At 35.5% G+C, this 14,661-nt stretch overlaps 1 protein-coding gene and 1 long non-coding RNA gene across 3 annotated transcripts in view; one reads left to right on the forward strand and one right to left on the reverse strand.

The window, feature by feature from the left end:
- LOC112050048 (uncharacterized) overlaps positions 1 to 14,661 on the forward strand; it is a 220,098-nt gene that overhangs the window by 36,833 nt on the left and 168,604 nt on the right. The window lies entirely within an intron of this gene.
- On the reverse strand, positions 9,169 to 10,107 carry LOC128199908 (uncharacterized). The gene is made up of 2 exons (XR_008252431.1): positions 9,870 to 10,107; positions 9,169 to 9,623 (listed from the first exon to the last, which is right to left on the reverse strand). It is a non-coding gene; the product is annotated as an uncharacterized LOC128199908 (long non-coding RNA).

The following is a 14,661-nucleotide window of genomic DNA, read 5'->3' on the forward strand; positions in this document are numbered from 1 at the left end:
CTCTTTTATCATCAATAAAATGTCTTTAATAAATTGTGTAACATTTTGGCGGATTATTCTAATCGTCTGTTTATGTGAAAACAGGAAACTCGACTCTCACTTTTGTCTAAAAGTTATGTTTATATTAATATTGCTACTACTGTGTACTTTTATAATCTCATATCCTGTGTTAAATGTCGTTGAATAACGCCAAATAGAACCTTTGACTGGTTCCTACGCAGCATCATACTTTGTTTTATCACTTAGCGGTAAATCATTGCTGAAGGATCGTATTTACGATTGAAGTCTATCGCTAAATTATGTTTGAGCTAATTTAGATATTTCTAAATTCAGGACGCTTTTTACCCAAAATTCAAGTTTTAATAAGCTAGCTGTATCAAGGCATACCCGTACTTCAAAATTTCTGTTACGTAACTATAAATAGCGTAAAAACAAATATGACTGCTTTGTTGTGTAGGTTTTTAATTTATTAATAGTGACTTTCGATCGATTTATTATTAAAACGTAGTAATCTACGTTTTAATAATGAAATAAACTTGGCTACCTGGGCAGTAATAATGAAATATTACTGCCCAGGTTGCCAAGTAGCCATGTGGCACGTAGATTTTCTTTCTTGTAGAAAGAGAATCGACGTGCCACTTGGCTAAAGGGGCTGATCAATGATTTATGTGAAATCAAATAATAGACTTCCAATCATGTATAAAAAAAGTAAATACGCATAACTTAACATTAAATATACAATCTTTTTACAAGAAAATTGTGCACCTTGTCTAACTTACAACAAAACCCAATACTCACCGCAAAGTGCATCAGAATATCATGATATTGATACTTGGCTGTATTTTCCCTTGAGACATGAGCTAATTTGAAGCGAAATATGAAATGGTATGAAATTGCATATACGTAAGGGCAAGGGCCCGCTGAGAGAATAATAAAAGGACCTCGTTGTCGGAGGTCACGTTCTCACCACTTGTGTGGTTCGCAGGTACTTGCGAGCTAACTCCTGCAGTAAAACATACTACAGCTATCAATAATAATGTCGTATGTCTTTATTTATTCACTTACATCCTACTAATATTATAAACGCGAAAGATTGTATGGATGTTTGGATGTATGTTTGGATGTTTGCTACTCTTTAACGCCGCTGCTACGAAAGCAATTTGGCTGAATTGGAATGGAGACAGATTTGACTCTGTATTAACACATAAGCTACTTTTTATCCCGATAAAATCCATGGTTTTCCGAGATTTGCGAAAAGTGGTGTTTTTGATGATATGAATGTTTGTTACTCTTTCACGCCTCGACTACTGAACCACATTAGTTGAAATTTGGTATTGAGATATATTGTAGCCTGGATTAATACATAGGCTACTTTTTATCCCGGAAAAATCCATGGTTCCCAAGGGGTTTGTGAAAAAATAAATTCCACGCGGACGAAGTCGCGGGCGTCCACTAGTGTTTCATATATTTTAATTAATTCTAACATACCTTGCATCTGTTTACCTGTTTTTATAGCCGACTTCAAAAAAAGGAAGTTTTTCTCAATTCTCATAACTTCGTCATTTATTAACCAATTTTAAAAATCATTTTTTCGTTTGAAAGAGTATACGTTTAGATTGGGCTCATTACATTTTCATGAAAATCGGTTTAGTAATTTTGTGTTAAAATCAAAATAACTGAAATACGTCTTTGAAGTCTTTGAAAAATGTGATGGATATAATTTTTATACGACTATATTTTAAATTATTTTATTAAGTTACTAGTTTTATTTGTACATATACTATTTGTTCTAAAAGTAAATTCGTACGAAAGCATGGAAGAAAAATCCGCAAGAAACTCGGCAGTCATTTTCTCCAAAAACTCAGGCAGGCAATTCAAAAAATGTACTATCGTAGAAGAAGAACTATTCTCTGATATTAATAATTTGTGTAGGTAGTCCTCTCTTGTATAGACAATAAGATACAGTTGTAATTTTATCTCCATATTTAGATCACAGTTCGATTGTTTATTGCCCCTGTTCGCCGGATGTTCCGATCCGTTCTATTTCGAATTCATTGTTAATTATATCTTCAGTGCCGCAGTGGATGGTGGTATGGAGATGAAATGTATTTATTTCTGACCTGATCTTGATCTCATTCCTCTTGTTATTGGGTATTCGAACTTAAGTTCAAAAAGACACATTAACTAATAAGTAGTACATTCATTATGTTTTACATTGATAGTAAATATTTAACTTTAAGTTTCTTTCCTAGGTAATATGTTTTGTTATGTAGTTTTTTTAATAATAATTAATAGTGACTTTAATTATTAAAACGTAGATTACTACGTTTGGTTTTCATTCCATGATCATTGTTTTCGAAGTGATACATTATTTATATCTATTTAAAGTTATGCTTTACATAATAATAAAAATTGTCTATCAATAATAAAAAAAGAAACTTTATTTAACGAAATAAAAGCTCCATTATAAAATCTAGTTATTGTAAAGTATCTCAAAAGTGGTTGAGGTTAAATGCATTCTTACAAGTACGGAGTAGAAAGCGTTTGTTTTCGTTCTAAGATTTACATTTTCAAATAGGATTAGCGGTGTCTGGTATCGCATGGAGCTTTCTAATGAAATCCTTACCACTCGCTCAACATAGCCGTGACCTCGCATTGATATTCAGTTATTCGTCACAAGGGAAATTAAGACTATAATGTTTTATAAAGTTTCTTGTTAAAATATCTAGTTTAGAAGGTTCTCGATTACAGTGAACGGTTTGTTGGCCTTTCTATTTTGATTATCGGCACGTCTCGCAGTGTATCGGAGTCGCATTGCACTTTCTAGCACGAATGCCCTACAACAAAACATAAACGAAACTTTCAACGTCTATCAAGCCATTGCTGTGAGCTATCGATCGTTTAAGCGCAAAAGTACGCCACTCACGGCGTGTTCCATTAAAGTCAAGAGTATCTAATTTTATAAATATTCTCAGGAAACGGCGACACGCCACGTTTTCAACATTCTTAAAATGGAAAGAGTTATACCAACAGTGTTTGTACACACGCCGGTGACAGCTTCAGGGATATCTTTATCGTCTGAGCAAATATGCGAGCGCATTGAACTCCGTGAGAAATCCCCGACAATTATTATTGTTACGTGAGAATTTTAATCGCTCTAATTGGATCACGATTCACCTTTCCATCGTGAATGTGTTTTTTATTGTGAATGATTATCAGGTCAGGTTGTGAGTCTCGTGGAGTGTACTCGAAAGCTGCAACATGTGCATGCATGCCGCATGCACGCAGTCGTGCGGCTCGAGTGGCGGCAGCGGGAGGTCATAACCTCCCCCCCACCACCTGTGTAATTATAAACCGTGCACCCTCCCGCACGTTACTCGTCAATTTACCATTATCTGATATTATGCAGTTTTTGCTTCTATTTCGCATGAGAACACTTACGCTTTCCCTTGATGTAATTAATTACCGATGTTATTCAACATGTGGTGCATTATTCAACGCACCACGTGGATGACAGTTTTCCGGTGCAGCTTGCAGTGCGCCCATGTCGTTCCCAAGGCGAAATGTGACCACGATTTTGACATTTATAGTTCAATATGGATTGCGTCAGTTCTCTAAATGTCGTGCTCTCGCGAATATTGCAGCAATCTATTGTTATTGGTGATTCATTGGCATATTGTTAAAAAGCAAGAATTGCGGCAAAAGCTTTTTAAATACAGATTCACATGAGGAAGAAAAAATCTTTGCAATCACCTTGATCTGATTCCTAGGTTTTGGTACCTATTACTATCTTTAGTCTATTTCTCTAGTCTAGTAGACTAGTATTTCTCTGTACCTACCAATTGTAAAAAATTTTCTCCCACAATTTTAATTGTCAGATCTTTTGTGTTTTTCATCCCGTGGGTACTTATTTCGGTTTTTAACTCTACATATACTTTTCACAAAAAAATTAGCTGCAACAAACCTGATTTAGCGCTTAAAAATACTGCAGAGACTTCAGAAAAAATTAAAGTTGAACGGTCAACCCATTGTGTTTTATGTGCCATTGTGGATGCATATCCCAGAACAGTTTTCGCTTTGGAGATTTTTATTTCGTATTGCATGTAACAATGTGAACACAATAATCGTAAAAGGCCCCTGTCGAAGCGCGCAAACTGTCCGCGCGGTGATAAAGGAAAATGCATTACTTCCCCTTCAGGCGGGCGCTGTGAGGAGGGATTTCAGGATTTTTTCTTTAAGAGCCTTTGAAATGGCCTCCCAGATCATTAATGCTCTTCCCGAGGAGTACCCAAATTTTAAAAGTCCACTTCCCTTCGCCTTAAAGTTGGTAAGTCATGTCCCACAACAAAATAAAATTTTTGCAAATTATATTTATTCCGTATCTCGGCAGCTTGTAAGAGTTTTATTGCTACCGGCCGCTGCTGTTTATTCTATACTGAGATATTTTCTTTTTATTGGAGTTTACTTCTTAAGAATCGATTTTTTATATATAAGTTAGCTCGAAGCACGTCTCAATACTCGCGTCTTATAAGTGAAAGGTGCGCAACCGAGGTGCAGCAGGCCGCGGCGTGCGCACCCGCCTACAGCGTGCACATGGGTGCGATGTGCAAGTTGTTGGCGGCACAGCGCACGGTGAAAGGTGCGCAGAATAGGTTGCGCACAAAAAACGTAACGCATGTCATTTCATAACTTATTGGAGTTTACTCCTTAACTTACTCCTTTACTCCTTCCGTTTCCTCTATCTCTCTTTGTTTAACACGCTATTATGGAATGAGAAAGATAGTGGTGATATCAAAGCAAGTTATACAAAACATCGTTAGAGAATAGCCGTGCTGGAATCACGTCAGTAGTCATCAATACTTACCTTAGCCATCACGGTACTAACTCCATAATTGGCTATCCATATCGTTCTAATATCTATGCTAGAGCATTGCCAAACAAACTTTCAGCTTTTATAAAATGAGGTATCTCTTATTTTACAGTTTTGACTATATTGATTTATAAGGCGGAGGCCCTGGTTGCATCCCCGGGTGGGCTGGTCCAGCTCTGGCTGGTAGAAGGCTTCGGCCGTGGCTAATTACCATCCTACCGGCAAAGACGTACCGCCAAGCGATTTAACGTTCCGTAAGGTTCCCATCATCACTTACCACAAGGTTACATTGTAGTTAAGGGCTGATTTGTAAAGAATAAAAAAGATTTAGAACTTTAAGTTTTTGAAAAAATTTTTGAAACTGTAATGGAACTGTTAGTACCTACGTTGCAAGTATGACTACAATAAATATTCCATGTATTTAATGTGGCACAGTTTACAAAGTATGTGTTCACGCTTTTAGTGCGTTGCGGTTAAATTAATTAAAATAATACAAGTGTTCGTACTTACATATACTTACCTATACAAACACTCTCATGAAAATTTTTGTTTACAAAATTATAATTGAGAATGCTAAGATTTACAATTTATGACCAATTCTTATAAATGATCTGTTTTTGAAATGATGACACTTTATAATTAAAACTACATATACTTACCTATACACACAATAAGAGGAAAAGACAAATGGAGCAAATTTGTGACACAATGGTACCCCAGAGAAGGAAAAAGAAGAAGAGGTAGACCACAAAAAAGATGGGACGACGACATCAGACAAGTAGCAGGCGTGACGTGGAATAGAGTGGCTGAAGATAGACAGGAATGGAAGAGGTTGGAGGAGGCCTTTGCCGATTGGCAAACAGATTTCCAAAAAATAACCAAGAAACAGCTACTACACTCATAAATCTTTCGTTTATGTTTTTAGTTTGTAAAAATTAATAATCTGAATAAAAGGCTATTATTATTATTATACTTACCTATACAAACACTCTCATGAAAAATTTTGTTACCAAAATTATAAATGAGAATGCTAATATTTATAATTTATGACCAATTCATGATCTCTTTTTGAAATGATGACACTTTTCTTTATAATTAAAACTACATATACTTACCTATACAAACACTCTCATGAAAATTTTTGTTTACAAAATGATAAATGAGAATGCAATTTACAATTTATGACCAATTCTTATAAATGATCTCTTTTTGAAATGATGACACTTTTCTTTATAATTAAAATTACATATACGTACCTATACAAACACTCTCATGAAAATTTTTGTTTACAAATTTATAAATGAGAATGCTAAGATTTATAATTTATGACCAATTTATGATCTCTTTTTGAAATGATGACACTTTTCTTTATAATTAAAACTACATATACTTACCTATACAAACACTCTCATGAAAGTTTTTGTTTACAAAATTATAAATGAGAATGCTAAGATTTACAATTTATGACCAATTCATGATCTCTTTTTGAAATGATGACACTTTTATTCATAATTAAAATATGAATAGAGTTAAAGTATCCGACTTTTTGTATAATAAGTAGGCTTTTATAAATTAAATCCAGCGTGGTGCTAATGATCATAATTGTGACATAATTTGTTATGTTGGTTTAAATGGGTTGCACTAAGAAAAAATGTAAATTAATGTTCGTGTTTCCATCATTTTTCAAATCAGTATTATGATTTTGAATCTGCTGACAAGAAAAGTTAAGTACCTACATTTTCATTTTGTAAAAAACGAGTATTTTTATTTACAACATTGAGAAACTAGAAGGGCTAACTTATCCTAATTACTATATAAATCATGCCCACGTGGAATGGTAGCAAGAATACCTACTGCCCCTAGAGCTAAGTGGCAAGTCGATTCTCTTTCTACGATCGCTAATGCTTCGATGTATGAATGTATGGGAATGACATTTGCTATCGACACGTCACATGATCAAGATCTGACGTTCCCATAATGTTTTCTAGTTTTCGAAGCGTTTGTGATCGTAGAAAGAGAATCGATGTGCCACTTGGCTACAATGGGCTGGTTGCATTTCCGCGCTGGAGCCATGCAGATCCTAAACTCTTTTGGATAAAATATTATGTTTATAAAATTTAATGTTGGTTTTAAGTTCGGTTTGTCGAAAAAAATTTGAAATACGTGAAAAAAAAAACAACTCAACAAACCACAACCATATACCTAACCAAACAGTCGATTTATAACACAACTAAAAGTAAAACTGTCTACATAACGGCACCGGTTGTTTTCATTGCTCTGACCATTTATGTCATGCGTGACCTACAAACTACGAACATAAGTTGAGTGCATGCGAGGACTTTAAAGCGACTCTAGATGAAAGTAACCGATAGCTTTTGGTACGCAGTTATCTATAATAATACCTATAATACCTATAATAATATACCTACAATATTGCGTCACTGTTTTTCTGAAACTCCGATCTTATTACGAGTATCAACAACGAATCGTTTGACAAAACGTCATCTACATACCATGATACAAACTTAAAATACAGAAAACACCAGAAACCATGTTCAGCCGAAGCACGCATTGTGTCCAAAAATTATACCTGTCGTACAACACGGCTTACTCAGTTTTTGGCTAGTTACCACCCTACCGGCAAAGACGTACCGCCAAGCGATTTAGCGTTCCGGTACGATGCCGTGTAGAAACCGAAAGGAGTGTGGATTTTCATACTCCGCCCGCTTCCATCTTAGATTGCATCATTACTTACCGTCAGGTGAGATTGTAGTCAAGGGCTAAATTGTAAAGAATAAAAAAAAAAGTTTCTTATCGCTTGTTCGTGAAATTACACAAAAAAAAAGAAATAACTTCAACGGCTTCATGCCTTTGCTCGGTCACACCACAGTAAAAACTGTGGTCACACTTTCTGGAGTTTTCTGTATTCTGAGGATACAAATTACAAAATGTCATCCGGTGCTTGCTGGTGGATATCATATAGTATGTAGATGATATTTTGTCAATTGATTTGTTGTTTATTTTAATAGGTTGATTAATAAAGGCTAAAATAGTGAATACAGAACCGCCTTCACTTATAGCAATCTACTTAGTGAATAGAATATAACTTACTTGGATCGTGCAAACAAACTGAAACTCCACAAAAAATAGGAGAAGCCAAGCTATTTTAGTGACAGACGTGTTGTTTCACAATTTGAATGAACATTTGGCTTGCTTAACGGTCGAGCTCTGGGGAAATAGTAACCAAATTAGTGCTAAAGTTCTCTTTGAAGGAAATTTATATTTAACTGGCGACCTATATACCTATTTTTGGTTTTGAATGAAAACTTGGTTTATTCAGACGTATTTTGAAAGCTATTTTGTGGTGTGAAAGTTTCTTTCTGAATACAGTAAAGGTTCGGAACACGGATCACGTGAAAATGTCATGAATTCTTAAAGGGAGTCGAATATTCAATAAGTAACATCTACTCTGCTTCTGCCTTCGGGCCCCATCAGACGATGCTTCTGCGCTCTCCCAAACCCCCCGGTGACGCCGCTGAGGTCCCATAAGGAGTCCCATAAGAGGTCAGGTGATGATGTGAGTGTAAGTAATCTCTTGATTAATTGATTTTGAAAAATATTTTTGAATTATTATTAGTTATTTGTGAATGTCATAGGCTTTTTTAATCCCCGTATTCTCATGAGAACGGGAACTACGCGTGTGAAACCTTAGGCGTTTACTACTTACTTATAAGACACTTGTTATAAATTATTATGTAACCTCTATTAGACATAATGAATGGTTATGCTTTTTTGTCAACGTTTATCGGAAGGGAAGTGAAAGAGGAAGAGAGAGCTGATTAAATAGTTCGAGTTGAACTTTTTTAAAGCCATATAGGTATTAATCATGTAATCACTTAAGTAATACAGATAGTGAAGTTTGTAAGCAGATAGCAGAACGAATCTTAACGAAATACTTATAGCATAGGGGAAGTCCGGGAGACTTGACCCCCTTTTTACTTAAACGTATTTAAAGTTGGATGTGTAAGTGGTAGCGGCTCGATTTTTTGCAAGTAGAGCATATGCCTAAATAGGTATCGTTATACATTAATAGAATGGCAGTATGATAAATATATTGGGTGCTGAATTCTTTTTTTTAAAAAATGAGATGTGGCTCATGTCTCCCCAGCCCCTGGGAGAGTTGATCAGGAGATGAGGGAGACTTGACCATATGCATATAAATCAGAGATAACACTAAAAAACAACAGTTTTATTGAAAATATTTAATAATAAAACACACAAATGATTTAACAGAGTAGATATAATTAGGAATAGGCACACACTTTTGAATAACATTCAGCATAGAAAGCATTTAACATTCGTCTTTGACAGTCAACCCAACGCAATCTTCATGAACATATCTTTTGCATGAATTACACATCAACTTTGTCAGTTTTTTCTGGAGTTCTGTTTGGTAAACTTCTTGCGGTTATAACCCTCCTTGGGTTTGTATCGAAACGGCATGATTTTCCTTAAAAGAATAATAAACAAATTAATTTCACTCAACATCACATACATTGATCTGACTTCTAGATCAGTAGCTTAAGCACTCGTGTCACGTATATCAGAATCAACAGTGGAATCACGAATACTACCATAATAAATACCAAGAGTCAGTGTTCCATCCCTGCAATATATTGCGGGGATGGAACACTGACTGATCTGAACTGGACTCTGAACTGATCTCTTGGTACAGAAGCAGCGTTCACTAGCACTGTAACAAATGTGTCGTTAAACAATAGGTACCTACCTACAATCAAATCAAATTCAAACACAGCGCTGGAGAATTCTACCACTGATCATGTCTCCCTTACATGAACCTGGTCAAGTCTCCCGCACCCCCCTTTGCCGTATTTAACAGAAGTTTTCTTGAAACTATTACAACTGCGGTTTAAACTGCTTATCTTAAGTAAAACTATATTCATCATTAAAAACAATACGATTAAACAACACCACTTACCTATAAAACTTTTTGATTTATGCGAAAATCCAAAATCGTTGATATTTTTACTTTTCTACCACGAAACCCCGTTTACGCCGTTCGTTGCAAAACTGAACTGATGCCGGCCAAACTGGAGTCGTCATTATACGCGCCTCATGTACGAGTATGAAGCAAGCTGTCAACGGCGCCGGTCACGCGAAATTTAAATCCAAATATTTGAGGTGGTTCAAGTCTCCCACCTGAGCAAGTCTCCCGGTTTTCCCCTACTAATTCGACGCTCGCAAGTCCGTTCGCCTATCTGTTTTTGACAAATCCCGCGGGAGGTATGAATTTCTCTGGTATAAAAAGTAGTTTATGTTTATCCAGGGTTCTCTATTTCAAATTAAAATTTAAGTTTGGTTTAAATTGAAATGGAAATGGATTATAACACTGGATAATTTTCCGTAGTTGTGTGGTGAGGGAGTAATAAACATGCAGACTAACACACACAAAAGACACAGATTTTTATTTATTTATAATACTTTTTATTTAATATATAAGGCGGCCTTATCGCTTATTAGCGATCTCTATCAGGCAAACATAGGCTTTAGAACTTAGGACCATAATCTGCAGGTGGCGTGTATTTGCTTATCTTGCTATGGTGAGATTAGCTGTTCTCATAAAGTATGACTGAATAATAAAGACCGTATTTCCGATCCAAAGGATTTTACCCGACTTTTGAGAAATTTGCGCACAATGGCGCATCCAATCTATTAATACAGGTTAATAAACTGTCCGTGGTAAATATGCTTCCTTTAAAATAACTTCATCATCATCTTAGCAATCGATATACGTCCACTGCAGGCCATAGGTCTTATGTAGGGACTTCTAAACATCACGAGCCTGAGCCGCATGCACTTAGCGAATTTCTGCGACTAGTTCTGCTATTTACCCAGTTTTTTTATTCTTTACAAGTTAGCCCTTGACTACAATCTCACCTGATGGTAAGTGATGATACAATCTAAGATGGAGTCGGGACAACTTGTTAGGAAGAGGATGAAATCCACACCCCTTTCGGTTTCTACACGACGTCGTACCGGAACGCTAAATCGCTTGGCGGTACGTCTTTGTCGGTAGGGTGGTAACTAGCCACGGCCAAAGCCTTCCACCAGCCAGACCTGGACCGATTAAGTAAACCGCAATCGGTCCAGCCTGTGATCGAACCTAGGACCTCCGTCTTGTAAGTCCACTGCGCATACCACTGTGCCATGGAGGCCGTCAACCAAAAATTTAGAATCACTTACCATCAGAAAAAGTCACCCAAAAGCTTACCACTGAATAAAAATAAGTTCTCGTTCTCACATAAATAGGTAATTTGATAAAACGGTTCGTACATAGCTAATGTATGTATGGAGGTGGGTTTCCCAGACCTTTTCCTTTTCTAGCGATATCTTAGTTGAGGAGGAAGACGCGGGACGTGACACGGATGTAAAATAAGGATAATCAGGAACTACCCGCCCCTCCCCGCCTCCGGTTCACACCTCATTCTATTCATATTTGATGCGTTCAAGTCCGCACACTGTCGGTTTTCTTGTACCCTTAGTTAAAGGGAACCCTAATTTATAATTGTAACTATATCAGTCGGTATATAAGCTACTGGAATGTCACTCAAAAAGTTCGAAGTGTTTATTAAACGCAAGCTTTTAGTAAAGTCTTATTATAGTGTTAATGAGTATTTAAATGATAAAAATGCTTGGTGTTAAATTGTATTATACGACTGTGTGCTTAGTTTTAAATAAGTTTGTAAAATAAAAAAAATAAACCTTGGCTGAGTTTGTTGTGGGCTCTTCTCGGACCAAGGCGCGTTTGGAACCCTCGTAACTTTAATTTTAAAGTTTTAAGTTTTCGAATTATTATCACCATTATCTTAAATTTAATATTATTACCTGACGTTTCGAAAGAGCTTGTAAACTAAGCCTATTTGAAATAAATGAATTTTGACTTTTGACTTTGACTTTAAGTCACCAGATGTCAGATTGTAAAATACGTTAGTTTATAATCTCACTCGTGATATTATAATCTACCGTCATATTGTGAACTGAAAATACTGATTACAATTTAACGTGTTATTTTTCAGTATATTATAATCTGTCGGAAGTGAAACCGGAACTAAAAGGAAAATTAAAAAAAAAGAATTAGCCAAATCGGTTCAGCCATATCGAGATTTGCGCTTAGCAACACATTTCATACATCCATTTTTATATTATAAGATAGGTGTGTATTTTACGTATAAGTTGAGATAAAAATAAAATGAAATTTAAACACTAGAAAGTTAAACAGTAGAAACATTCACGTCCTGTATTTTTTTTATGTAATACAGGAAACTGTTTATAATCAGATTTACTTTTTAATTCGTTATGTTGTAAGGAAGAAAGCGTTAAGGTTATTAATTTATATTAATATTTTATATATTTTATATAATTATTAATAGGTGGGAATGTAAGAAAAAAGTTGCGTAGATAATAAAACTTGTCAGATATATATTTAAACCCTACAAGTTCCTGTTGTCTGAGGTTTGTCAAAGAATTTGCTATTAATTAATTACTACAATTAAATAACGCGTAGTATATTATTGTATAATTATTATCAACCCATATTCGACTCACTGCTGAGCTCGAGTCTCGTCTCGGAATGATAGGTTTCTTTACGATGTTTTTCCTTCACCTTTTTTTATATAAGTATCTAGTTCAAAATATTAACAGAGGAACATTGTAGGACTCCAAATTAGATGAATTTCATTGGAATTCTGAAAGACGTCAGCCCCAGAGGAGGAGGAGAATGCCGTATGTTATAACGAATGGAAACAAATACATAGCAAATACTTGTTTTAAGTTAGCACCTAACCCAACTCAATTAAACTAGCCATCTGCGAGCGAGAGGGTTACGTAAAAATAATTTTTCGTCATGATTCGAAAACATAAAAATCTGTATAACCTTGTGTGCAAATAAAGCCCTTTCATACGACATGGCACATTCCATGCACAAAACCCAGTTTTTTGTGATTTAATTACAAATGTGTAGTTTTAGGCTTTTTCCCATGCCTCGTAATTTATGGCGATATTTTTAGCCAAACTTCAATTTTCTAGGTTAACGGGAAGTGACTTGACTTCTATGAATTGAATTCTTTTGAATTTCTAAATAATAATAAGTGCATTGTGTGTGGCATAAACGATAGTGTTTATTTTTCACGTTAAAATGGAAGTTTTTCACGCGTTCCCGAGATAAAGATAGACAAACAGACAGACAAAATGATTCCAAAGGGGTTCCATTTTTTCCTTTTGAACGAAACAGCTGTTAGAATAGAGACAAGAATTTTATATCCTACCTATCAAATAGTAATAGTAGTATATAAAAAATAAGTTACTAAACTAAGTTTTTTTTATTTATTAATTTGGTTAACTAACAACCTTACATTTCTTACAAGCTATATAATATTTTATTAATATAAGTTATCAAGGCAAAATGTTCGGCCACTTATAGGTTATTAAAGTAGCTTAGCTTATTTACGACAGTATAATATTATATCAATTAATGGCCATGCGCTAATCAATGTTGACCGAAGTCGTTAAGGGGACGTGTGATATACCTTGGCTTGATACAATTAAGGCTTTCACTTTCCTTTTGTGCCACATACAAGAAATTAATACCACAACTTTACCTCTTTATAATTTTAGTATAGATATTTCATCGTCAGGCCAGGCGTTTCAGTATTTACGACCCACTACAACAGCTATTTCAAGTTAAGACCCACCACACTATTCTAATATGGATTGGTGGGCTTAGGGTAGTAACATTTGACTCTATAACGATCACACGAGGATTAATTATTAAAATCAAATAAATTGGATGATTTACTTTATTTTAAATCATAGAACGGAGGACCGCTGGATGTTAGATTCACAAGATGTGTATTCGTTATAGGAAATTCCCCTACTTGGAGAAATAACAAGAAACAGAGGGGGATAAAAACGAGTGATCTTGGAAGTCTTTACAGAGCTATATGTAGGTAGGTATTATAAATCGATGGGAATTGAATATGAATAGAAATGAGATGAGAGAGAATAGAATATTCATCTGTAACGATTTTATTACTCGACACTGTGAGTTTCAAATTCGTCATCAGGTATATCTTTACCCGCTACTATATGTATAATAGAGAAAGAAAAGAAGTCGAAACTCACACTGATGAATTACAAAAACTTAGCCGCATAATTGCTAGAACGAAGTTTTGTATCTATATCAGCTTAACGCGATACTATAGACAGGATGAGACGAATCGAAATTCGCACTCGAAAATAGAAAATCGTTACAGAATAGCGCTACTGTCGCCACAGATTCTTCATGGTTTCAGCACAGGGGTACGAAATGCTGAGGGAGTAACTTATTGATACTACACACACACTTTTGTTTGCTGATTTTCCTCCTGTTTTTCTTTTTTTGCCTTGTACTTTTTTATTCATTGTCTTCGTCTTTGATATTGTGTATTGTGAAAGAAAGAAAGAAAATATCTTTGATAATGTAGTAACAATAGTTTTTTTTTTTATTCTTTACAAGTTAGCCCTTGACTACAATCTCACCTGATGGTAAGTGATGATGCAGTCTAAGATGGAAGCGGGCTAACTTGTTAGGAGGAGGATGAAAATCCACACCCCTTTCGGTTTCTACACAGCATCGTACCGGAACGCTAAATCGCTTGGCGGTACGTCTTTGCCGGTAGGGTGGTAACTAGCCACGGCCAAAGCCTCCCACCAGCCAGACCTGGACAAATTAA

The sequence above is a fragment of the Bicyclus anynana genome, chromosome 3 (genome assembly GCF_947172395.1).
Source record: "Bicyclus anynana chromosome 3, ilBicAnyn1.1, whole genome shotgun sequence".
NCBI classification, from domain to species: domain Eukaryota; kingdom Metazoa; phylum Arthropoda; class Insecta; order Lepidoptera; family Nymphalidae; genus Bicyclus; species Bicyclus anynana.